General features: G+C 40.2%; 1 long non-coding RNA gene across 1 annotated transcript; it reads left to right on the top strand.

Moving 5' to 3' along the window:
• Positions 1-12,919: 12,919 nt before the first annotated feature.
• On the top strand, positions 12,920-25,989 carry LOC142404643 (uncharacterized). Its single transcript, XR_012773926.1, has 3 exons — positions 12,920-13,260; positions 24,293-24,383; positions 24,822-25,989. It is a non-coding gene; the product is annotated as an uncharacterized LOC142404643 (long non-coding RNA).
• The last annotated feature ends 853 nt before the right edge of the window (positions 25,990-26,842 follow it).

Here is a 26,842-nt window from a genome sequence, read left to right as displayed (position 1 = left end):
GTCTTCAGACTTGCCTCATACTGTTTTCCAAGTTGTAGGATGGTATTTCCACTTATTCTGAACCCACAGTGTGAAAACGTATGTTCTGCTCTGAATTCCTTAATTGACCAGGCCTTACACTACCCTTTTAGCATGAGAGTGTTGTCAGAGGTAATACAATTGATGCTCTTCCCACTTCAGAAAACAGTTGAGAGGTTAGCACTAATAATGCCAAGGTTATGTGTTTGAGTCATGTACGGGCCAATCTGCTGCTGCTTTCCACCACTTCTGTCTGGACTTGTAGCAAAGTCCTGGAAGTAGACAGAGCCCTGTCTCTTCAGGGGTAATTTCTGCAAGTCCCTCTCTGCTAGGAAGTCCACACTCTTAGAAAAGCTCTGTTAGTGAATCACAAAAGTAAAACCAGTGCTGGTTTTAAAAGAAAAAGATTGCTGTTACATTTCGTAGACAGTTCAGTGCAGCAGTCGTGTGTTTCACATCTTCTGATAGTGTCTGCTGGGACTGTCGCAGGAGGAATGAATAACTTTTAAATAATTTCTTGGCCTGAGGGACTGAACTGTGCTGGGAGGACATCAGGTGTCTGAAACAGTGTAGCTATATTACCTTTGTGCTCCTCTTAGTAAATCCTGTTAACCCAGGCTTTTTGCAGAGACATAGCTATTTCTGCTGCTAGCTTCTGGAGCTGGGAAGATACACAGGCTTGTCTCAGTAGCACAATCCATTGATCAGTGCAGATGTGCCCTCAGCCACAGGACCAGTCTGACTCAGCTTGGGAGACCCATGAGAATCTCAACTGTTCAACACTGTGCAATTACTTTAAGTTACGTTACAGGGAGTTGATGTTAAATGTCTAGTTTCTATCAAAGAGCTCATCCAAAAGGAAATCCATGCAGACACAGTCTGGAGAAAGGCTGAAGCTGTCAGTGTTCAACAAGAAGATAAGTAATGACATCAAATTCAATCAAACTGATCATTGTGAATATTAAACTACCTTTACATGTCCAAAAGACTTTTCCTTGACATATTGAAGTGAGAATGCAGTTTGGAAAAAGTTGTATTTGCTTAGTCAATATGTCTCTCCAGCAAGCACCTTTGATACCTCACTCAAAATTGGTCACAGATATGGGAGCATTATTAGCTGAATGGGCTGCTAAAGAAATCTTTCTTTTGATTTGGGAAGATCCCCAAAGTGCTGCAATCTGACCAGGAGGTAAAGAATGACTACAGAACCTGCTACAGTTGACATGATAAGTCAGAGAAAGCTTTCCAGAAAGTCACTATTGTTAATGACATCACCAGACTGCCACTTTATACATGGAGTTTGAGATCACAAACTGTATCTGCAAGAACAGCTAGGGCCACCTTGATTAAGCAAAGACTATGAACCTTCCTCTTTTTTTTTTTTTTCTTTTTCTCATTCTTCTGTGGAGCTGAGCTCAGTAACTGTCAAGATTCACAAGCAAAAACTGTAGCTATCTCCAGAAAAAAAGGCATTAAGAGAGATTTTGTTTTACTGATGTGCATCATCAGTTAATCATTTCATGGACTCCTACTGCCATCGTGTGTTGATAAATAGTAACACTTGATATCGTACCAAAGCCTAACATTAAGGGTAGATGTGACTTTGTTTATGTTTGGTAAGCTTAATCCTATGCACATTTTTTCCCTTTCGTCTTTAATGAAAGCTGAAGAATTGGGAAACTCTTTCAAGAGAAAAACAAAGGAACATTCTGTGGATTTGGTTTTTTTTTAATCAGCCTAGAAAACAAAAAAAAGGAAAAAATTCCTTTTTGCATAGAATATTCCAAACAAATATTTTATATTTTTTAAAATATTCTACTATTTTTCTTTTTTTGTATTTAAATAAACGGACTAGAAATGCCATCAGAAAAATTTATGTCTCAGGGCATAATACTATACAGATGCTCTAATCATTAAGTATGAAAAGTCAGAGTCCTTTATGACATCTCTCAGCAAAAGATGGACACAGATTCTGGTCTAAATGTGGATTTCCATCACTTACTATGAAACCATAAGCCTGATCTGACAGTGGATGGAGAGGGGGGCTAAAACAATAAATGCCCACTTCTTCCTAGCTACACAAGAATTGTGAACTTCCACAGAGACAAACACAGCCACAAAACCCCCACCCTTATCTTTGTGTGGTGAGAATGAGGACACACGACCTGTTTTTCAATAAATAAGTGTCTTGTATAACACCTGTCTTGAACCTAGCTGTCTTTTATAAAGCTTTTTGTCTCACCATAGCAGACAAATTTATTTATTTATTTTATTCTGTACCCCAGGAAGCCAACAAAAGAGATGCTGCAAATAGCACCTGGTGTAATGTAAATATAGTATGTATAGAAAATTAAACTTGAGATAGGCCTGCTATCCATCTTGCCACCTGTCACAATAAAAGGACAAGAATTAATTTCAACTGGATGCAGGATTCTGAGGCAGGAGAGCGAGAAAGGCTTTTCGGTGGTGCTGACTTTTTGTGCAAGCTTGTGAAAGTTATTTAGTCCCTCTGCATCTTTCTCCGCCACATGGCCAGAATAACATTCACTCACTTTTACAAGGGGCTTTGAGGCAAGCAAAAATTAGGACTGACTAACATTAAAGCTAGACCTGGTCTGGGGCCTGGGCTCATGCAGGTGCAGATGGTGCAGATGCACCACAGAGGTGCAGATGCACCCTGTCCCCCCTGCTGACCGAGGCTGAGGTCACAAAGGCTGGTGCCCTTGTCACAGCCATCACCCCTACGTCACAAACACACCCTGCTGGTTCCACCAGGCAGGGTGGCAAGGCAGTCTGTCACTTTGCCCCCAGGCCACCCCAGGTGAAGACCCTCCGCGGGACGGCAGGGTGTCAGCATGGGGTGGGCAAGTTACAAGGCTCCTTCCCAGGCCTTCCAGCTAAACATCCCCTATGGGGACAGGGATTTTGCCCTCGCTGCAGAGCCAGACCCCAGCAGGAGAGGAGACCACCCCTGGCACAGCTCACCCAGCCATGCCACACCGCCAGCCGCAGTCAGTCCCGGGCAGCATGAGGAGGCACAGCGAGGGGAGGGCAGTGGCAAGAGGCACAGGCGGCAGCAGCCGGTGCAGGCGGACACCATGTCCCGCTTGCTCCAGTGGCGCAACAGGGCTGGCAGGGGCAGAAGACGGCAGCAGCGACGGCAGCAGCGACGGCAGCACAGGGGAAAACGGTATTTTAACAGAGACGACGAGCTAGGGCAACAGGAGAGAGAGAAAGACCTCATGGAGCAGAACCCCTGTGTATCTTCCTCCAAGGGCTGCAGGAGGCAGGGTGACAAGCGCAGGTCTTCTGTGCATGGACCACAGCGTGAGAAGCCTGGGAAGGCACGCTGTCGGGGTCACGGCCGGAGGAGGAATCGACGACAACAACGACGCACTGAGCCTCTCCACCAAGACCAGGCAGGTGAGCAGAGCGGTGACCAAGAGGAAGGGCTGTTCTGGAACGTGAAGAAGCGCTGCTGGGTCACGACGTTGCACATGCCGGCGCCAATGCTGCAAGAGGCAAGCGTGCGCCTCCGCCCCATGAACATGGCAGGGTACTGCCTGCCGGGGATGTGCACGCCCCACAACACCAGCCAGTACATCATGGACCAGCACGAGTACATGTGGAGAAATGAAGAGGAAGCAGCAGCAACGATGTCTGGAGGAAGCAGTAACTACAGCACTGCGGCTGAGGACTTCCCTCTCGTGGTCCCTCTCCCTTTCATGGCCCAGGAGGGTGAAGGCACAGCTACAGAAGAGAAGGAGAACACGTGGCCTGCCCGCCAAGACTAGAAGTGCCAAGACAATATCTACTGTGAAACCTAAAGCGGAGTGACAGCACAAGGAAAGCATCTGACTTGTAAAATCATCAGCTATTAAGAGCAGGCAAGCTCTTGACATTCAGCTTCCTAAATAAATATCTATCTGCACTTCTAACCCTGCTGCCTACTGCCTAGTGATTCACATACACTGAGATAGGGCTGGCAGAATAAGAACCAGAAAAACAAAAAGGTTAGCATTGCATATGCCAAAGTGGTCAAAACCACTATCCCAGAGATTTATCTTTTAGAGACCCTGTGTTCCTCTCAGGTACATATGTCCCACTCAGGAAGGCTTTTAAGTACATTACTATGTTCTACTGAAAACAGAAGGCCTTACTAGATGATTAAAACCAAAAAGACACAACATATATTTAAGCACACATTAGAATGGAGGCTTTTTTTGAGTATTTGTTGGATAAATAGGCTTTTTGATATAAACAGACACTAAAACCTGCTTATCCATGGCTAAAGCGTGTATTTGCATATATACATGTATACATTGTATATGCAAAAGAAATGCAGCTCCAAAAATAGGAGAAAAAGAACAAAAAAAAAAATCACATTTGGGGCGCAGCAGCCCAGTCACAGACCATGTACCTTGACCTGTCACGAATGCTCATACCATTTTCCTTTTACCAAATGTCAAGAAGAGAAAGAGGTTTGGTGATATGCCCTAGCTTCACTTTTTAAGGTGACTGAAACTATAGCCATAGGAGCCATCATAAATATACTAGTATTTCCATCTTAAGGTGAAAGAATCATATATGTCTACTAGCCATCATAAGAGAAAAGCAGTAGCCAAAAACTCTTGGCTTAAGAGGCTGCTTAAGATACAATGATGTTGATGTGGGCTAGGGATTTAAAAGGGGACAAGGAAAAATGGAGATAGCGGGAAAGGCTGTATCTCTGACCTTTATATCTGTGGACAAAGATAGAATAAGGTGACATAAGCCTTTTCTAACTTTGGTCTAAGTTGAGACAGGTATTCAATTTTTCATGTTTCTAGTGAAACAACCTGCTAAAAACCAGAGAGAGAAATAAAAACAAAATTAAATACAATTTTGCTATAGATGTCAATATTCTTTCTGTGTAAAACAACTACGTATAAGTATATAGTTTTATATATAAATATACATATTTTAATTTCTTTAATAACTTATGTAGAATTAAGTAGCCATGTAGATCTGTGGATCTATTTTTTCCCTTTGGGTTCTTTTCTCCCAAAAAGATTGTTTAAAAGATTGTTTAAAAATCCCAAATGCTCTTAAAGTTCACCTTTAAATCGCATAATGTTTTAATACTTTTTGCTCTTCCTCCTTTGCATTCTGCTTCACTGCTAGTTAATAGAAACCCTCTCAAAACATTAGAACTTGAACATTTAGCAGTATGTAAATCTCTTATTTGGCAGAATTCCTCATATTTACCTCCTGTAAATTGACATAGCCCATGAGATGATATCATGGACTGTAATGGGATAGGGTGGTGCAGAGAGAGAGGCAGTAAAGCAAGAAAGAAAGGTCTGATATGCCATAAACTAACTAGCAGAAACTGCTACTTCATATTAGACTTCTCAATCCCTTACTTAATTGAAAACCACGTTACTAAATTTATTCCTAAATCAGTGTAATTTTCAACCTTTTTAGCACCTGTAAGAATGGTTTGAAACTTTGCTAATCATGAAGAAAATTTGAATAAGTGTAAGGTTTATAGCCTCATTATAGTATCCATTTTTGGTATATTTCTGCTTTTGAAAGGCAATAAAAGCTTGATAAACCCTTTACGCTTATCAGAAGGGATCTAGATAGACAGGAGCATTGGGCAATCATTAATGACATGAAATTTCACAAGTCCAAATGCCAGATTCTGCACCTGGGACAGAGTAATGCCGGGCACAAGTAGAAATTGGGAGAGGAGTGGCTGGAGAGCAGCCCTGCAGAAAGGGATCTGGGGGTGCTGGTCGGCAGCAGGCTCCATACAAGTCAGCAGCGTGCCCTGGCAGCCAGGAGGGCAAACCGCATCCTGGGGTACATCACACACAGCATAACCAGCCGCTCAACAGAGGCGATTATCCCGCTGGATTCAGCATTGGTGTGGCCTCACCTTGAGCGCTGCGTGCAGTTCTGGGCCCCACAATTTAAGAAGGGTGTGAAGGTCCTTGAATGCATCCAGAGGAGGGCAACAAAGCTGGTGAAAGGGCTGGAAGGCATGTCCTCTGAGGAGCGGCTAAGGACTTTGGGCTTGTCTAGTTTGGAGAAAAGGAGGCTGAGGGGCGACCTCATTGCTCTCTACAGCTTCCTGAGGAGGGGAAGTGGAGAGGGAGGTGCTGATCTCTTCTCCCTGGTATCCAGTGACAGATGCGTGGAAATGGTTCAAAGCTGCACCAGGGGAGGTTCAGACTTGACATTAGGAAGCATTTCTTTACCGAGAGGGTGGTCAAACACTGGAACAGGCTTCCTAGAGAGGTGGTCAATGCCCCAAGCCTGTCACTGTTTAAGAGGCATTTGGACAATGCCCTTAATAACACGCTTTAACTTTTGCTCACCCCTGAAGTGGTCAGGCAGTTGGAGCAGATGATCGTTGTAGGTCCATTCCAACTAAAATAGACTATTCTATTCTATTCAAGGTTGGAAGGTTAACAAGAACTGGAGTGTCACAAGACCAAAAAAGTGAGTTTCCCCAAAAGCATTTCAAATTTAGTCCTCAAGTATTTCACATTCTCATTCAGAATGTTTCTATTCAAATCTTCTTAATTATTTTTAAATTATAAGATTAAGATAACAATCTTTCTTTTCCTTTATGGATAAGGAGAGATTCGTCTGATTTTTTTTTTAATGACTTTCCCTATCAAGATGATTTGTAAGACTGCCTGAGATTAGAAGAGGAAAATGTTTTTCTTCTTTCTCCCTCTTAATTAACTTTTAGTTGTATGTAAGAGTGAATCTGTATGGAGAAATGCTTTGACAAAATTACAAATGACGTGATGCTAGTGATCACTCAAAAACTGAGATTTTTGTCAATCTATTAACCCAATCTGTATTGTATTCATGCGGTAATTATTTTGATGCAAATTTCAGTTCCAATGTGCTGAAAAATATTTGGTTTATAAAAAAAAAATGACAGAATAAAACTGTTCATTCCGACAATAGAAAAGAGAAATCTATAGATTTTGGTGTGTAAGAAGGTATCATAGCTGATATGAAGTTTGGACTAAGCATATTAGCTACAGGTTTCTGCTAAAATGAGTAGTGATGTAGCACAATGCTGATTTTCTTACGTATTATATCTTCACTGACTTCATTTTGAAAATTAACAGGAAGTTCAGACTTCCATGTTTTATACTGGGTTTTTTGTATGTTTGTTTGTTTAATTGTTTTTCTGCTTACACAGACCAGTAGTATTACATGAACACAGTTTAACAAACAGTTCATAATGTTACTACAGAACAATGTAATTGATATTTCAAGCAATATGAATTAGTATTCAAAATTCAGAAAAAAATAATTTTGGGCTTCTTTGCTTAATAGTTCTTTGGTCACTGAAGTAACAGTGCCCTATGAAGCTGTAATTACTTATTCCTTTTCTCTGTTTTGTTATAGTACGAGAAAAGATGAAAATGCAATACGCCACAGTTAGTACAAAATAGTTATAATTTTGCTACACAATTGAACTAGTTTGAATTGTTTACAGCGTATTTTCCCCATTCACACTCTACAAGTTGTGTGTCATCTTCTCGACTTCAGTGATGGACCACTGACACTGTATTGCTCAGGTGTTGCCATGCAGGAGACTGTTTTAAAACATTCTGAATATGAGCTCAGTTAAAAAGTTGAAATGCTTTTCTTCAGAATTACTTCTGCCATTATTTATGTTAAAAAATTAATCTTTCAGAAGTGCTTGTAATCTGGCAATAAAACTTTTTAAAGCCTAAATTTTGAATATCTGATTGTTTCATCTATTTCATCTGCTTTTGTGATAAAATTGGGAAAAGCAACTCTGTGGTACTGCTCAATAATATAGCAGACCATGGTTTAAATATTGAATTTCTGTCTAAAATGCTTCTGTGGGATAATAGCTGGAGGTGACTTAGAAATTAAACTTATATTCACACTTTTAGATAAGGTACAGCATTGAAGAAGATTCCCGGGTGGAACGCGGCTGACATGCAAGGCCATTCCATGGAAGTTCCCTGTGCCTGTAACCTTAGACGTCGGTGACGCCAGGGGAGCTTGGTGTGCTGACTCTAAGAAGGTGCTGTTCGGAGGCTGGAGCCGTGTGGAGACGCCGCAGCCAGGCTCTGCAATTAAATGGGAACTCAAAGGTATTGTGTGTGACCAGTAAGCTGCACATTTGCTATCCTGGGCCAACAGTCTGTCATGTTTCTGACAAAATGCTGTCCTTTGATGAACTTTGCTCATTATAACATCATTATAATACCAAAACACACCTCCATCCCAAAAGCTACCCGCCTCCAAGGTGCGACCACCCCTCACTGAGCTTGCGCACTGAATTTTTCTAGCTTATACCTTTAAAAGCGAAGCGAGAAAACTTTACACCAATCCTAAATAAAGGTATGTATGACTAGAGTCACTCAAGCTCCACCCAAAAGGTGAAAGATAGTATAAAATGGCTTAAGAGAAAGAGAATGTTAGGGGAGACACCATTGCGTACCACTCTGACCTCTGGGATCAGTTGACGGGCTGAGCCTCTCTTCCCCCCCCATCGGGACGCCTTTGGGTAAGATTCAACACTTGGTTATTCCAAGTGCCTCCCCGGGAAACTTAGAAATCTCTCTAGAGTTGCTTTATCATCTTTAACGCGTTTATAGCCAGCAGTGTCACTTATACTTTTGGTATTTGCATGTGCTTTGCAGACAGTAAATTTATCACCAGTAATCCAAAGAATCTGTGTATCTGTTGCTCTAATAAACTGCACTCTCTATTAATGTGGCTGTGATAGTTCATGCAACACGACTAGACTGGGGGTGCAGCGCGTTTAAATTAACGCTGTCGCCTTTACTCTGATGAATGGCTGCATATACAGTCCTTAGAAAATAACCGTTGACCAAGTCTGAGACTAGGACTGGACTTAGCCGCACCTAGACTCCTCTCTGAGAAGGAGTTTAGAAAGCAAGGGGGTCCTGTCTGAACCTTGTGACTCAACGGGAGGCTTCCCCCCCCAGCCACTCCTCAGACTCCTACATGACAGTAACTCTTAACGCAACAGAAAATTGGCGTAGTCGGCAGGATTACCATGGATAAACTGCTGCAAAAATACGAATGTGCCCCTTCCCAGGCTGGGAAGGAGTGGGCTCAACAATTTTGGAAGGATGAAAAGAAAGTGGTAGAACGCATTAAGCAGTGTCAGGCTGCACAAAGGCTGGTAGCAAAAAAAGGTAAAAGGGTAATTGGTGTGGTGTAGAGAATTGGTGTGGTGTGTAACGTAGAGAATCCAGTGAAGGGCCAGGAAGATTGTTAAGGGATTGGAGCATCTGACACATGACGAGTTGCTGAGAGAGCTGGGACTGCTCAGCTTGGAGAAGAGAAGGCTGAGGGTGATCTTATGAATATGTATAAATGCCTAATGAGGGCAGTAAAGACAACACAGTCAGACCCTTCTCAGTGGTGCCCAGTGAAAAGACAAGAAGCAATGGGCACAAATTGAAATACAAGCAATTCCATTTAAATATGAGAAATACCGACCACCTCAGTGAGGATGGTCAAACACTGAGACAGATTGCCCAGAGAGGCTGTGGAGTGTCCATCTCTGAATCTTCAATACCTGACTGGGCAGGGTCCCAGGCAACCTGCTCTAGCAGACCTTGCTCTGAGCAGGAGGGTTTGACTCAGAAATCTCCAAAGGGACATCCCAACCTCAGCTATTGTGTGATTCTGTGCACACTTTACCTTGGCCCTGGTTTTCTCCTTTGGCAACACAAAGTAGTTGTTAATCACTACTCTAATAAACCAGCAATTCTACTGAAAACACAGCTCCACACCATTAATGGTTGCATAATAGTGCTCCTTTGCATTTACCTTCCTAGTGATCATGAATGAGCTTTCTGAAAAGCAATAAAATTCCTGCAGGAATTATAGTTTAATTGGGAAATGTGGCTTAGAATATACATCTGAAATGTAAAGAGTACTTGTAATTGTTTCCAAATTAAGCCACATAAATTTAGGAAATTGCAGGGTTAGGGATATGCTTAAAAGAAACCCAAACAATGTAATAAATTTTGGTTTTTGCACATGAGACATCCACATGATTTATATTCTATTATGTATTGATAACATTACAGAAATACAAAAATGTATCATCCTTCAAAATCCAGGAAATCTAATCTGGGACTGCAAAGCACTAGACTGATTATCATTCTGTGCTGACTGCTGTTATTGCTACACCAGAATAGAGATTTGGGCACCTTGCTTTGACAGATGTTTAGGAGATGAGTATACAGATTTGAAAATGATATAGTTGTTTACAAAGACTGCAATTAAATTACTTTCTGATCCCAGCCTTCCCCATCCAGGAACTCTTCATTCATGGTAAGCACTTTCTTTAAAGGCAGCTCTTTCCCAGTCTCCCATTTCTTATTTAGACCCCTTCCTCAGTCTTGTCCTCCAATATTCCCAGACTGAGCAGCTGAACGTTTTCTCTGTTCCCACCTCACTCCCACCATAAGCCTCCATCTACACTAGAAAACTAAAATGCTGAAGGGACTGTTGTGCAGCTCTCTATACCGTTAACATGGAGTCTGGCATCATTTTGGCCTGAATGAACTAGTGCTCTTCCAGGCAATACCTGGAGTTAGCATGGGCTGAAGACCACTCAAAGCCAGCCGTCTGGATGTGGCCATCCTATTTTGGGTGGGAAGGGATTTGAGCTATATAGAAACAAGCTATGCTGCATTAGTTGGTTTCAAGACCAGAGAAGCCCATTTTATGTAGTAATATAGGTGCAGCTTCAGAGTCTTTGTTCCAATATGCATATCCTTCCTTTCCTTGTTTGATCCATCTTTTCTACCCTCTAGGTTCAAATTAAATATTTTCTCCTTCTACATTACTTGGTAGAAGCACAAGGTCACACAGAACAGAAGCAAGCTTCCTACTCTGAGTTTAGACCCCAGCCCCAACTCAGCCAGCAATAGATCAGAGCTGCCCAAATCCTTTTGAACCCCTTCGAACCCCGAGCTGGCATACCTGCTGGTATGTGTGTGCCTGCGTGGATAGCACGTGTGTGCTCAGAGCAGGTGGAATCCTCAGACAAACTGCAAAACCTCTGCAAGTTTCCTATAGTCATAACTAAACTGCGCTTTCCTTAAAGATTCATAAATGGAAGAAAAATGAGTGACTTTTTTTTCCTGCACAACAGAAGAGGTATGCCCTAAAACAAAAGTCATTCTTCAGTTCAATGCTGAGTTCCTGCTCTAAAGCACAGGATGTTAAAAAAGAAAGACCATAAGGATTTTTAACAGGGACATGATACCTTTTCATAGTCTTGTTCTCAGAAACAGCTAAACAAATTTGGTTAAAAGTTTCCCAAAAGTTAAACAGAAGAAAATATCCAACATGGAAAAATTTCAGTCCCATGCTTAATTTGGCAAAGTTACAAACACCTGAAGATGGGAATTGAGAATTACCATTGATAATAGGCAGTGTTTAAAATTACGAACTAATGAACTACCAACAAAAACTGAACACATGTGAAGTAATTGTTCCCCCATGAAATTACACCTGAATAAAAACATATTCTTCAAGAACACAACAGTATACCAGATGGAATAAACAAGCTTTGGTCTCCACCAGAGTTTTCATACCTAAACCTAAGATGGGAATCATCCCACCTAACTTTAGACATCTACAATGTCAGTTGTTCCCTACAGGGCTTTAAGAACACAGTGCAGACACAAATGGAAAGAAAAATGAGCTTCAGCCCTGCAAGTGCAAGATGCATTCTCAAGGATACACTGAGCTCAGCTCCATGCCTCATCCACAGCATGGCTAGTTTTAGCTGTGAGAGTAAAAGGCGATTTCTGAGGCATTACGCAGTTGGTGCAACATTTTTGCAGACTAATGCATGCATTATGGAGATATCAGAAGGATACAGTATTTACGTATCCACTATTTAAGATGCCCACAGAAAATTTTCATCATCTAGGTAAGAACAAGCTACAGACCCATGAGTTACGACGTTTTCAGTCAGAGGACTGGCCAGGTCGCGATACTCAGCCACGACAAATCTGAGATCCCAGTACTGTACCATTTCTTCTAAGATGGGATCAAAACTGTGTCTTAAATTACCTACTTATCTTTTAAAATCTTTTTGACAGGTTCAGAGTGATAGTTAGCTAACTCTTGAGTAAGGCTACTACATCACCAGGGATAATTCAGCTACGCACCGTGTCTCCTTCACAGACAGTTTATCCTACAGCTCTGATGCCACAGTGACTCCAGAAGTGTCGTTCCTGCTGTTGACCTGATCTCTTGAATACCCCACTGTGACAAGTGAATGACTCTGTTTGGTGAGAGGATGGGCACCTGAAGGACCCTTCAGGTCCCTTGAGAAAACTGCTAAAGAACATGGAACAGAACTATGTGAAAAATCCGGACTGAAATCCTTAAGTCATTACGGATTTTTTTTTTCTATAGATGAACAAACATCCTCCTTTCCAGCCCCCTACGTTTTGCCACTGCTTTCCGGAAAGACCTGGGCCCGATTCCCAGGCGATGGGCTGGCCAGGCGATGGGCTGGCCAGCCGGGGCTGCTCCCGGCCGGCGGCGCTGCGCGCCCGGGAACGGCGCGGCGGGAGCCGGCGGGGGGGGGGGGGGGGCCGCCGGCAGGGAGGCGGAGGCGGTGCTGGGGAGGAGATCGCTCCTGCTCCTTCTCCCAGCTCCGGCAACGCCGCCTCTCCCTGCCTCTTCCTTACAGCTCGGCTGCGGGTCCTTTCCAGCAGCGGCACAATTCCAGTGCATTCGAAAGCTGCAAAATGGGGGAGCCGAGGCATTTCAGCGTTGTTAGTTTAACAGGTATTTTCCACGAGGAAAGTGGCAGGCCTTTTGCAGAAAAAGGTTTTATTTTTGATTGTCGCTTTTTGGTCAGATCCCAGCTTTCATTCCTTGCACTGAAACGCTTCTCTGTTCAGCAGAGCTTTTCGCACCAAGTGGCAGTAGTCTGAAAGGACCAAATCACAGCTTCAAGATACCCTTTCAGTTTCCCTAACAAATGACACCTGGGCACTAAGGCACTACATTATTGCGGCATCGAAGGGCCAGCCCTCTTAGGGCAAGTCCTAAATAGTTTAATAGACTTAATAGTTTGATACTTAAGAGACAAAATAGTTCAGGAAAGCATGAATAATGTGCCCACAGCCATGTAAAACCTGAGTTTTCATCTCCACTCCAGTCCTGGCATGCTGAATGATGGTGAGTGAGTTGCCAAACTACTTTGAACTTTGATTTTTCTACAGGTAAAATAGTGATCTTTTACTTGATATTACTAGATATGTCAGTGTGTTTAATCCATTCATAAACTGTTTAGAAACCTCTGGACGCACACTGCAAAAGAAATACAAGTGTCTGTGTACCTTGGGGTCATCCCAGCTCTTATTTGGGGTGGGGAGTATTTTTAACTGTTACTAAGAAGCAAGAACTGAAAAACAGGAGAAAAGCTGGTTTCGGCCCCAAAGAGGAGTGAGGGTTGGGAGTGGGAGGAGAAAAATTTTAAGCCAGTAAAAATTCCTGGGAAGTGAAAAGCATCAACCCCCTGAATCTCACTGCTGGTGGGAGTAGTAGAAGTAGCTTTCCATCTGCTCAGCTCTAGTATGCAGTGTTGGTCAAAGAATCCAACAGAGCATTTTACTGCTTGAAAACACAGTTTGGCAAAATTAAAACTTAGTTCAGGGTCACACTGACAAACTCATTGTTTAAAAAATAAAAATGGTGACAGAGGGGAAATTCTGCCAAAAGCAAAAGGGAACATATTTTGGTTTTGTTTCCAAATAATTTTTCATTTCTGTTAGCGTGAGTTTGGGGAAACTGAATTATCTATGCATGAGAATACCAGGATCAAGTTACATCATACATCCCAAAAGACTGCTCAAAATGACTGTTGTATTCCACTGCCATGTGTTCTGGACATATCACAAAGAGTGCATAAAAACTGCTTTAGAAATGTTTTAGAGACTTAAAAAAAAAAAAATCTACACACTGATTTTTTAATGTCATTGACTCTGTAGAATAGAGCTTGGGAGCACAAAACCATCCAGTATATGAAGTGCAGTGATTATGTCCATAGGCTGAAAAAAACCATAGAGGTATATTTATAGAGGTGCCTATAGTTGATGCAATATGGCACTGAATTTGGCAAAGCTGCACACAAAAAAAAGTGTTACCATTCTAGGGCTGAATCTTCTCCCTTTTAAGCTCAGCAAAATACAGGCTAGTGATGTCTCTGCTCTTGAGAGTAGAAGAAAACCTACTTACAATCAATTGTCTGAGGAGGCAGAGGCATATTGAAATATAACAGTAAGTTCCAGAATAAGAGGGTGCTTGGCCAGAAAACTTACGAGGTTACGGAAGATTCATGAGGACTTCATGCACTGGCAGAGTAAAAAAAAACCCAAAACAAAACCAAAAAAACAAGAAACAAACCACAAACCAAAAACCTATCTGTCATCCCCAGAAGTCTTTCTCTTCATAATTTTGCTTCTTTTGCAGGTAATCAAGCCAATGCAGACTTTTTAAAAGCTAGCAAATTGTCCAGTTTGCTGTAGATTTTCAGCAGAATGGGAAGTGCAACAAAATTGTGCTCCTCTTATTTCAGTGATTCCACTGGGAGGCCCTCTAACTGCCTGGGGGACTAAACTGCCTGACTATTTATATTTTATCTTCTCTCCCTGCTGCCACCACCCAGCCCATGATAGCAGGTAGCTAAGTAGTTTGTTAGATAAATTACAATAACTCAAAACACATCAAGCTTAATTCTCAGGCTGTATTAATAATGACATCATTTAAATCAGTGGAACTCTATCACTTCGTACAAGATATACATCTCATCCACATTATTTAAAATCCAGGGAGATTTATCATGAGCTTGTTTTCACCAACTTTCTCTGCCGCCTTGCCTAATTGTGAAAGAGATGTCTTGCCTCTAGAGAGAAAGTAATTTAATATGTTTTTCTAGTTGCTACAGTAGCTGAGTCATAATACATGGTTTGTGAAATTACATCCTTTCTTTGGTGGTGGGCAATAAGATAGAGAGAGCTGCATGAATTAGTGTATACGTAGGAGAGGTTCAGAGAAGAGTTGGATTTTGGCAGGGTAAAGTATACTTTTAATCCACAGAAGTATCTCTAGTGTAGAAAAGAGAACTAAAAAACCCACTGGCAAACTAATGGTTTTGGCAGAACATTTCTCCTGAAAACACGCTCTGGTGTGAATTGTCTCTAAAAAAACCCTCAGATAATATATTAAAATAAAGTAGTTGAAAGTACTTCTTGTGCATTTTTACATCCCTAAACACGTACTTTGTTAAATCGTGTTTTAAAAAACAGGATTTCTTTAACAAGACTATGGCTAATTGGAACAGACATGTCCATAAATTACATAACTGCTGTAGTACCCTGAAAAAAAATTAAGGGAATTTTTTTTCTTTTTTAACATTCAATCTTTTAAATAAATTCCTGTATTGATTAAGATAGCTATCTTGGCCAAATAAGCATCCAATTTTTAGATTAATTGACTATAAGTCTCTTCATTATTTGAAAATATTTTATGGCTAAAATTCATTCATTCAGTGCTCAGAATGAGAGTTTACTGGGGCAGATTTCTGTTTGGATTATCATTTTACCAAGAAGAATTCTTTTTAAAATCAGGATTATATGATGGATCCCTTTTTACCTCAAGAGTAAAAATAATAATTAAAAAAAAAAAAAAGTTTTTAAAAAAATAATGAAGAGAGAAAGGAAGATACCGAATAAGATGAGCAGCCTTGTAACATGTCAGAATAAAGCTAAGTGCCTCGGAGAAGGAATTAAGAAAACAATCAAACAGAAGGCACAACCGAAGAAAGCCCTGTGACTGGAGGGCCTTCTCATGCAGCACATGTTCCTACCAGTCAGCATTTTCTTTGAAAGGCTGGAACACCCTTGTTTGCTCTTTAGTGACAGATTAAGCACAGACGGCAATTCAACAGTCTTGTCTGCGCTTGTTGGCCCAGAGAACGTGACCTGCATCTGTTTTAAGCAACAGACTAATGTGTTTGCTCAAGACAGCAGCAGGCATTGCTGAGTAATCCTTGGATTCACATGAGAGCCTCTTTTCTTGCCTCTGAGACTTTTCCAACATGGAAGAGCAGGTGTTTGTATGTGCTTGTTCTAGGATGAAAGATGGCTTTCTGGAACACTGCTGAAATTTCTATTTTGACAGATTTTTGTGGAGAACGTGAAAATGAGCACATTATGTTTCAGAGAAAGGCTAGTGGAGTGCTATGCCACAAAAATTTTGTTCTTAATATGTTAAGGCAGCAGGCCATGATTCAAATGTGCATTTAAAATAAAAATTGAAATATTTGTCACAAGTCTAACAGTATTTACTATATAGATGTATAGCATTTTCTGCAGACCAAGAGTTTTTGTGAAGTAAACACAAATCTACATACGGCAAGTTTGTCATCTGTATTCCTACCTCTAAAAAAGTTCTGAAAACAGCATTTGCCTTCAAGCTAAAACTCAAAGGTGTGCTGAACTACCAGAAATTAAGGCAATATTTATAACGTCCTTGAGCTAGCTACAGGCTGACCAAGACCTGCTACATTCCCAAACATCGCCTCCCACGTCCATATTGATCTCATTGTTCTTTGCTGTTGAAGTTAGGCTGTTCCAAAATCCTAATTGTCTTTTAAAAAGAGCCCAAGAAGTACACTACCCACTTTCACCCCTGCAAGTTTCCTGTTGGACATAGCTCTGGGGATATCACTTTGAGGGCAGATGGTTAGAGGTCTGGCCAACGCACGCTGGGGCCCATCTGTACCGCACTTGCGAACACGCTGCCATACGTACAGCAAAGCTGAGACTCCTGTGTAGATGCGCCAGGTATTCTCATACCCGCACCTCCCTGTACTTCTGAGAGTATGGCTCACAAACCGCTCTGCACTAGGGGCAAATGTTGAAACTGTTCCAAAATATCAGGTATTCTCAAAATGTGCTTTTAGTCTTAACAAGAGTGCTTGTTTGTTTGTTTAAAAACAAAAACTAAAAACCAAAAGCCCTAGAAAAATTTCCTTGTTGTGCACATTTCTTTGCAACAGTGGATAAAACTTAGCACATAACTCGTCTTTTGTTCACAAAACTGGTAAGATGTAATTAATGTGGAAAACAAGGATTTTCTGGAAAGAATTCTAAGGTACTACCCCAGAGGTTTATGAAAATGCTGAGATCCTAATGGCCAGACTTGGCTTTATTTTTCTGAAACCTAAATGAAATCTTAACCTTATGTGTAACATTTAAACAATTACTATTTCTAAAAAAAAAAAAAAAAAAAAGTAAAGCCCATTTATTTTCAAGACTTTTTGTGCAGTCAAGTTTTGAAGAGTTAAATGGTCAAACTTCATATTAGTAGGGATTTTTATCTGCTTGTGTCACAAGGTACTTTTTTCCAAAATCAGTTTTATTCATCCTTTTTCCACTGTGACAACATTGCATCAGAGCAGGATATGATCGTGGAAAGTAAATTTGGGGGTGTTATGTCAGAAAGGCCGAGGACTACACCATGGAAATAAGGAGAAACTACACATAATTTAGAGAGAATGGTAAATTTTAGACATTTTCTTTGTCACATTATATACTTTTCCTTGAAAGAAAAGAAATTTCACAGTTCTCAGACAATTCAGTTGGCATGACCTGCAATTCAATAGTTAATTTTAATACCAGTAACTTTACTTTTTAAAATCAGTTAATAAAACTCTTTAAACTTACAAACAGAATTATTTTGAAGACCAATCTTAAAAGACCCATAATTTAACAGGTTTTTGTAATCCTTCCAACTCTTTTTACAACATTTTTTTCACTACTGCTTTACAAGGAGGCCAGGATATAAATTCTACAATTTTAAGGAACTAAGAACAGGAGGATTTGGAGGTAGAATATTAAATCATTTCTTGATACAAAACTCCTGAAGCACATCCTCACACTCTAATGAATGTCTCAGTACACAATACTCCTAAAACCAAGATAAATAATTTTTTTGTCAAGTTCCAGCACTAAAACTTTACAATTTCATGAAAAATCAGTATTTTTGTCCAGAGATGGTAGCTGAACCAGGTAATATTTTTTTTTTCTGAAATCAAACTCTGAAGCCAAGTGGCAAGACCAATGAAAACCGCTAATGAAAATCCCTGATCACTTTTTCTGCTTTCTTTGTGAAGTATTTTTGGAAAAAAAACGAACAAAAAAACAAAACAAAAAAACAATCTGACATTAATTTTTTACATGTAACTTGCTCTTCAGTAAAAAGTGTCAGAAAATTAAAAATACAAATTTTAAGATCACATCATTAAATAACTTATTTTAAAATATCTACAAGTAATAGTCACTGAAAGTGTTTGCATCATCACTATCTTAATGATACTCAGGGGCTTAAAAAAGAATCAAGCAATCTTCATCTAATGAATACCATTAGTTGTAACAGCTGGAGCATATGCATAGATTTTTTATTTTCTTTTATATAAAAACAAAAATAAAGAACCTATGGGGGTATATGTCAACCTTTTTGCCTTTTAAGCATTGGCCAAATTAATGGGTAGCATTAGCGTGATAGAGATTTTGTGAACTGGAACTACTGTTTGAGTTGACAAAGCTATTAAGAATTATTTTCCTGCTAATTTAAAGCCTGTATTCCATTCCACTCCATGGAGTTTAATTTACTGTTTCATTACTTCAAAAAGAAAAACGTGTTATACATTATGTGAAAAATAACACCTTACCCTAGCAAATGATTTTTGCAAGTGGTGCCATATACATTACCAACGTGTGTATCAGGGATATTCTTAGCTAAGCCAAACTGTCATATCCAATCAAGTCGGCATTGCCAGAACTATTTATTTCACCTGAGGACCTGGATTCCACAGAGGTTTCTGCTTTCACGTTATTAGGAACAAATGTCACACCAAATACACTGATTAGTTAGTAGAGTTTTAAGAAAAACTGCTATTTCTCTAACTACCAAACCAAGCTCACTGAAAAAAAACCAGCAGTGACCAGAACTACCACAGTTGTGCTGTCTTTTTTTTGTCTGCTTTTTTTGCATGAACATAAGTAAAATAAATTCTGGTCAAAACCAAGTTGATAGGAACCTGTGTATTGACATTACCAGCCTCAGAGCAGGCCAGGCCTGCCAAAGCAAAATGCTGTGAGACATTCCCTTTTCTGCTCCTGTCCTGGTATTCTTTTCAATCCTGTACTGCTCATCAACAACCGTGTTTATGATACAGGAGATATCCAAGACAAGCAATAGGTTGTGGGTAATCCCTCCCAACTACATGTCTTGGCTGGCCCCAGCCAACAGCCTTCCCTAAGCTAGGGTAGATGCCCAAGGAGGCATCTCTGTGACAGACACATCCAGGACCTGCCACCCAGCACCCGCAGACCTGCCCTGCAAGCCTGCTGGTCTGGTCCTCCCCTAAGCCTGCCACTATCCATGATGGTGCTGAGTCTCATGGTAGAGCAATAGCAGGAAGGTCAGACTGGGACCTGTGTATGTTGAGGTGAGGCCATTTATCATTGCTAGAACTCCCACAACTTCCACAGATCTGTCAGGTTGCCGTGGCATTGAGACAGCAAGACGTGTAGCCATTTGCAACACAAAAATCTCTCCTTGTGCAGGATATCAGGACCCTGATTTAGCAGGATCTGGCACTTGCAGTCACAAAGCAAGAAACAAGACTGCAGGGTTGTGCTATAGCTGGCAGTTTGCTACCTGTTGGAGCTTCATATTCAGAGACAGTTGTCAATAGCACTATCCCCAGCTACGTTCTTGCATTGTAACCCTTTCCCAAGATGAGATTTATGATAGTGCACAGGACCCCATAGATGGAGCCTTCCACATTTAGGATTAAGAAACCTAGAAAACATAGGAGACAAAAGGAAGACTAGGGGAAATGTGGGCTCATTGCTTAGCGAGATGGGGGCTTGGTTATACAGGACATGGAAAAGATGGAAGTACTGAATGCCTTCTTTGCCTCAGTCTTTACTAGCAAGACTGGCCTTCAGGAATCCTAGGTTCCAGAGACCAGGCGGGAAGGTTAGAGCAAGAAAGCTGTACCCTTGGCGGAAGAGGATCAGATCAGGGAATACTTAAGCAAACTGGGCATACATAAGTCCATGGGCCCTGATGGGATGCGCCCACAAGTACTGAAGCAGCTGGCTGATGATTGCGAGGCCACTCTCAATAACCTTTGATTGATCGTGACAGCTGAGAGAGGTACCTGAGGACTGGAGGAAAGCAAATGTCACCCCCATCTTCAAGAAGGATAAGAAGTAGGACCCAGGGAACTACAGGCTGGTCAACCTCACCTCGGTCCCTGGGAAGGTAATTCTGGAAACTATTTCCAGGCACATTAAGAATGAGAAAATCATCAGAAGTAGTCAGCATGGTTTCACCAAGGGGAATTCATGGATGGATAAGCAGACAGAGAAGTGGACTGAAAACTAGCTGAATGGCTGGCCCCAGAAGGTGGTGAACAGTGGCGCAAAGTCTAGTTGGAGGCCTGTGACTAGTGGTGTACCCCAAGGATCAATACTGGATCCAGTTCTGTTTAACATCTTCATTAATGATCTGGATGATGGGGCAGAGTGTACTCTCAGCAAGTTTGCAGACAACACCAAACTGGGAGGAGTGGCTGCTATGCCAGAGGGTTGTGCTGCCATCCAGAGGGACCTCGACAGGCTGGAGAAAAGGACTGCCAGGAACTTCATGAAGTTCAAAAAAGGGAAGTGCAGAGTCCTGCACCTAGGGAAGAACCACCCAATGCATCAATATGTGCCAGGGACCACCCAGCAGGAAAGCACCTTAGCAGAAAAGGACCTGGGGGTCCTGGTGGACACCAGGTTGAACGTGAGCCCAGCAATGTGTCCTTGTGGTGAGGAAGGCAAATGGTATCCTCAGCTGCATTAGACAAAGTATTGCCAGCAGGTCAAGGGAAGGGATCCTTCCCCTTTATTCAGTGCTGTGAGACCATCCCTGGAGTGCTGTGTCCAGTTCTAGGCTCCTCGGTACAAGACAGACATTGACATACTGGAGAGAGTACAAAGAAGGTCCACAAGGATGATTAAGGGACTGGAGCACCTCACATATGAGGAAAGGCTGAGAGAGCTGGGACTGTTCAGCCTGGAGAAGAGAAGGCTCAGCAGGGATCTTATCAATGTATATAAAAAAACCGAAGGGCAGGTGCAAAAAGGATGCAGCCCGACTGTTTCCAGTGGTACCCAGTGACAGGACCAGATATAGTAGGCACAAACCGAAACACAAGAGGTTCCCTCTGAACATCAGGAAACACTTTTTTACTGTGAGGGTGACCGAACACAGGCACAGGTTGCCCAGGGAGATTGTGGAGTATCACCTTGGAGATACTTAAAAGCCATCTAGACATGGTCCTGGGCAACTGGCTCTAGGTGGCCCTGCTTGAGCAGGAGGCATGGACAAGGTGACCTCCAGAAGTCCCTTTCAACCTCAACCATTCTGTTGCCCTTATTCTGTGGAAGACATTCTCTCCCCTTAGCATTCAGACCTTGCTCAAATTCCTGCAGAAGTGCAAACAGGAAAAATAAATACACTTAAAACATGCAGGAGAGGAAAAGAAAATCCAGGTAAGTAATGTTGACAGATATCCACTCAACACACACAAACTGAAAGTACAGCAAGTTTTAATTCTTTCAGTTCAGGAGAACAGAAATAGACGTTGGTAAATATGTTGCCCTTCCAACTAAGTACAACTTGGGAAATAAAGTGTTAAAAAACTTTAACAAAAATAATCCAAAACAATCAAATGAAAAGACATATGAGGGTAGGAAAATAATCAATTTGAAAAATGTTGTAAATTAAATTCCTGAAATTACTGGATATTTTAAAAGGAAGATTCAGTTCAAAGTTACCCACATCCTAGACCTCTTCTATTTCTCATGAGTTTAGGACTATGGAGAAAACTGGATTATAGCAGTGCTATCCTGACTTTGCTGAAGTAACTGGACATTGGACATTTTCCAAGATCTTTTCTCCAAAACTCTGATCCTTCCCTTTCCTGCTACAGTCTTGACAGTACTGGTCTCTCTGTAGCTTTGATTCTCAACTACAGCATTCTTCTACAATATTTAATCTTGTACATCTAGATTGAGTCTCAATCTTTCTCTTTTTCTTTACAGAGTATCTGAAAGATTTATTGGTGTGCTTGTTTTGTTGTATCCAAATACATATCTTCAACCATAGCATAGGAACACTTATGATTTTACACATTGCTATAAATATGTTGCTAGAGAAACATATAAGCTGTGTCTATACTAATAAACTAAAGAGTACAAAGAAATATTCCCAGGCCCTGAAGTGACCAGTTTATAAAGCTAAAATGTTAGAATAAGTCCTGGGGTGACTTGGCCCAAGTCACCTAGCAGTGCTCCAAACACCTCCTGGGTGCTATTCAGGGGTTACCATGGGCTGAATACTGTTCTCATTAGGCAGTTACAAGGATGAGCTGCTTAGAAGGTAAGAGAGTTTAGTAGTATGGAGAATGGTCCCAAATACATTCAGCTCATTAGTATTGATGGATGCTAATGTCTATAGTCTTTCGATCAGCTGTAGTCTGAAAGCTTGATATATAGCTGAAAGCCAGTCTTTCCGTCAATACTCAAGCCCTTTGTCAATTATTTTTCTCTTTTTTTGTCACAGAAAAAACTGAAGTAGGCAAATCTCATGACAGCCAAAAATCATTAAATTCAGGCTCACACAGATCAACACAAGAATCTCATGCAACCTTTTATTTACCCCTCCTTAAATGAACCAGAGGCTTTTTGCATGACTGTCTCAAACTTTTCAGCTTCAAGATTAATAACCTAAGTAAAACGGCATGGCTAGAATTTAGCTTAAAGATTAAGACACCTAAATTTTGTGTTCACACACTGTCATGTAAACTCACAGCATAATATAGATCTCCCTAGTGCAATGGCAGCCTACACACCTTGCTCAATGTAGGTCTGAAAGTCTACTTAAAGATTCCTGCATTATGTGCTATAATCTACAAACTGAATCTCATTTCCTCCTATATCGCTACAAATCCAAACTAAGTTCTACAACTAATTTGTTTTTTTTTTTCCTTTGATACTATGGAGATGTAACCATTTTTATTTACTGAAGAACATAGCTAAATGAGTCCAGCTGAGCAGCCACTAAAAAGTGCATCTATGAATGAAAGCTCAAACATAAATGGAGCTAAAAATAAAGGTCTTTCCTCTACTTTAATATGGCAATCAGCAACGATTTTGTCATCTTTCCATTTCAAACTCTAGTTACTTTAGTGTTTTATTTTGGCTTTGATTTCTGTTCAAAGATATTCTGTCAACATTTTGGAGCATCTCAATCGATCTTCCTGATATAGATCAAGCCTGACAGAAAAGCAATTGTTTTTTGGTCTCATCATTAAAATACTTTCCTCCTTTTTCTTGTTAATCTAAAGTATTGATCCATGAAATAGATATGGCTTTAAACACATGCTTTAGAAAAACAGTGAATATTAGTAGCTCATTAGTTCCACTATGTCTTCAGAGAGATCTGAAGTATCTTTACAGATAATTGATGTGATATTGTGCCATAGCTTTTTCCTACTGCACCTGCCTACATTAAAGAATAAAATATCAACTGCCACTGGAACTTGACCCAGTGCAGCTCGAAACATCAACCAAAACCATAGCAAGGACTGTGACTTGGACTGTACATATATAATGACAGAAAAATACCCTTTTTTCTTTGGCAAGATGCTTTCAAATTCTGGCAAAATACCAAATAAAGCATGTGTCTACTAAGAAGGCACAATAAACAATAAAAGGGCTGTAAAGCATCCATCTAAATAGCTCTCTTTCTTTAATAAAGCCATATGAACCTTATTGCAGAAAGAAATTCTATAATGCCGCCATAAAAAAAATAAATGCTATAGAAGAGGTATATCCCACATACAGACTTGATGGTTTGATAGGTTGAGGCTGAAGAATGAATGTTAACACAGAAAAAGGCAGGAAACTGCTTTTATTACCAAAACAAAATAATTATTATTGACAATGCTTAATGTGATAAATATTACGTATGTTATAAAACCTAGTCAGAACAATGGACTATTTTAATGCCATTCTTTTTCCTTAGAAATAAATGTATTCAGCTTTGATATGAAGAGCTTGCTAAATACAAGTGTATTTTTCAGGAATGCCAAGGAAAGGATTTTAAGATGGTCATCAACAAGAGACAGCTGAAGAGAAGACAAGCATCAGCAGTACTTCAATGTAATTAAATAGGTAAAGCATCTACATGAATCTCTGATCTTTATTCTTAGAGTTCACAGCAATCAATTGAGCTTTTAAGCCTGTATTTATCTAAGGTGGTCCAGCAGTCATAGCATGTGTTCTTGTCCAAGAGATCTGAAAGTTTCCATGTACCATTTTCAAAATTATACCAGTGTAGTCACTTTAAGCCCTCAGTCACAGAACTGCCTCCTTCACTGTCTCTTTGCACACAAGTCAGAATTCACTGCTGTAAATCTCTACTTAGTCACAAAACACATCTGCCACAGACTCCTGCTGTATTCATATGGCTTAAGAAGATTAGACTTTTCAGAAAATTGCTAAAAAATGAAATCATTTAAAGTATTGCACTGTTGGTGTGAAGTAAGGCTGTAGCAATTGCAGTCCCAAACCTACAGATATACATCTAAATTCTGATTTATTTCATTACAGGTTCTTCCAGAAGATCTGTGAAAAGTGAAAAACAGCATTGACCTTAGCCTATGAAAAAGAGGAATACCCTTAGGTGACCATGTTCTGTGCTACTAATGATTGAGAGGAAAGAAAAAGGGAAAGTAGTTCATCATTTTTCACCAGTGCAAAATGTGGTCAGCAATTTAAGTTACATTGTGTGAGGTATTGAGCATCGCCGCACCATCCTTTACAACCAACGTTTCTGTGACACCTTACTTTCTTTGACTGAGAGTCATCACTTTTCACCACATCCCTTGACTACATTTAAGAATGGGGTTTAAATGCCACAAATGTCAAGCAGTTTTCCTCAGAGGATAACAGATTTGGTCCCTGCTTTTTTGGGGAGCGCTTGTTGTCATCTTGATACGTATCATAATCAGAAAAAGGAAATTAAATTAAAGCAGAACTGATAGTTTGCTTAATAAATACTTATACTTCCCATAAGCCAAAAAAAAGGAGGCATTTTTGACTTTGTTATAGAGGGGAAAAAAGTGAATAGCTTAAGAACTTTGAAAAGCATCTCCTTTATGACCCCCTGTATTTTTAGACAGGCATCTACTTCCAGTGAACAGGCAGCAATTCTACAGCAGCATTGGGAGAGCTCTTTGACAGACACTATCTCCCAATTCAGGGGAATTACCCTGGCTTTCTAACCCATCCTTTTTTTTGGCTGCACAACAGTCTTTGAGAACAGTTGATATTTCTAGTTGATGGCAATGTTTTTTTTAAATGTTGTGTAGTCAAACTAAAATGATTTCTCTTAGTTTCCAAAGTACTTGACACCTTTTAAACGTTTTTTCACCTTTTCTCCCACCTTGTAAATGAAAAACCTTCAGAACTGACTCATTCTAAAGATAACAACAACAACAAAAAGGCTATGACATTTCCAAAATTTTCCATAGTCCAATTCTTTTTTTAGCTGATCCTGAAATAGAGTGATCTTCACTGTCTGAGAGGGCAACATGCTGCCTGACACAGACCTTGTAGTTTTCCCCCTGTCTGATGGAGAGGATATATCTACCTCCTTTTCTGAACCATTCTCCAAATTAAATGGAAATATGTAAAGAAGTATACTTTAATTTCTGACAAATTTACTTTTGAATTAAAAAATGTGTTTTGTAGAAAATTATCATATACAAATGAGTGCTTGGCCTTTTAATTTTTTCTAATAATAGAAAAAAATAACATGGGGACCTTTCAGTACACTTAGATGGCACAAGGTTGTTCAAAAGCAATCTCACTTGGCTGACTGTATCTACTTTTATCTGTTTTTTTGTTCTAGGCTTTTTTGCTGTTAACTATGAAATACAGCAGCACATCTCCTTTCCATATTCTGGTCTCCTCTCTAGGAGATAATGGTGCTCAGGCATTATAAAATTTCGCTATAAAAGAGATTTTGTAGAGCTAGGAGTTAATTTCATATTTCCAATAATTTGTGTATGTTTAAAACTTCTTTAAAGTTTCTCATTTCTGCATGACTTTCTTGTAGTGTACCAAATGAGGGTACCATGGTAGCTGTAGCTGCTAGCTAATAAGATGATTATTTTTATAGTCTGTAGTAGTTAATTGGAATAGGTTATGTACCTGTAGGCAATCAAAAAAGAAATCAAAAGGACTGAGTTAATCAGGTTACAATTTAAAATGTCTGCAGGAAAGTTCTTTCCAATATCAGAAGCTAGCTTGAAGAAAATGCCACATGAAATGAATACAACTCTTTGGAGAAGGAAAAAAATAGGTTTTGGTCTAAAACCTGACATACAAAAGAAAAATCTTGTAAGAAAAATATTTAAGGCTTTTATTCATAAACTTACATTTCCAGTTCACTTCCTCACTGAAAAGTGTTTTTCTGCTTAGTATATGTGTCTGAAATAAGTGAGACCAATAGGAGACTTGCCAAGGTTTGGATTTCACACCAAATGCTTTACATGTGAGAAGACCTTTTCAAAATAGCAGTCTTGACTGCAGAGAGATTTTTATTTTAACTAGGTCTGATGATCGTT

This window comes from Mycteria americana, chromosome 1 (assembly GCF_035582795.1).
Source record: "Mycteria americana isolate JAX WOST 10 ecotype Jacksonville Zoo and Gardens chromosome 1, USCA_MyAme_1.0, whole genome shotgun sequence".
In the NCBI taxonomy this organism is placed as follows: Eukaryota; Metazoa; Chordata; class Aves; order Ciconiiformes; family Ciconiidae; genus Mycteria; species Mycteria americana.
Note: the sequence above shows the minus strand (reverse complement) of the source record. Positions and strands in the feature narration are given on the sequence as shown.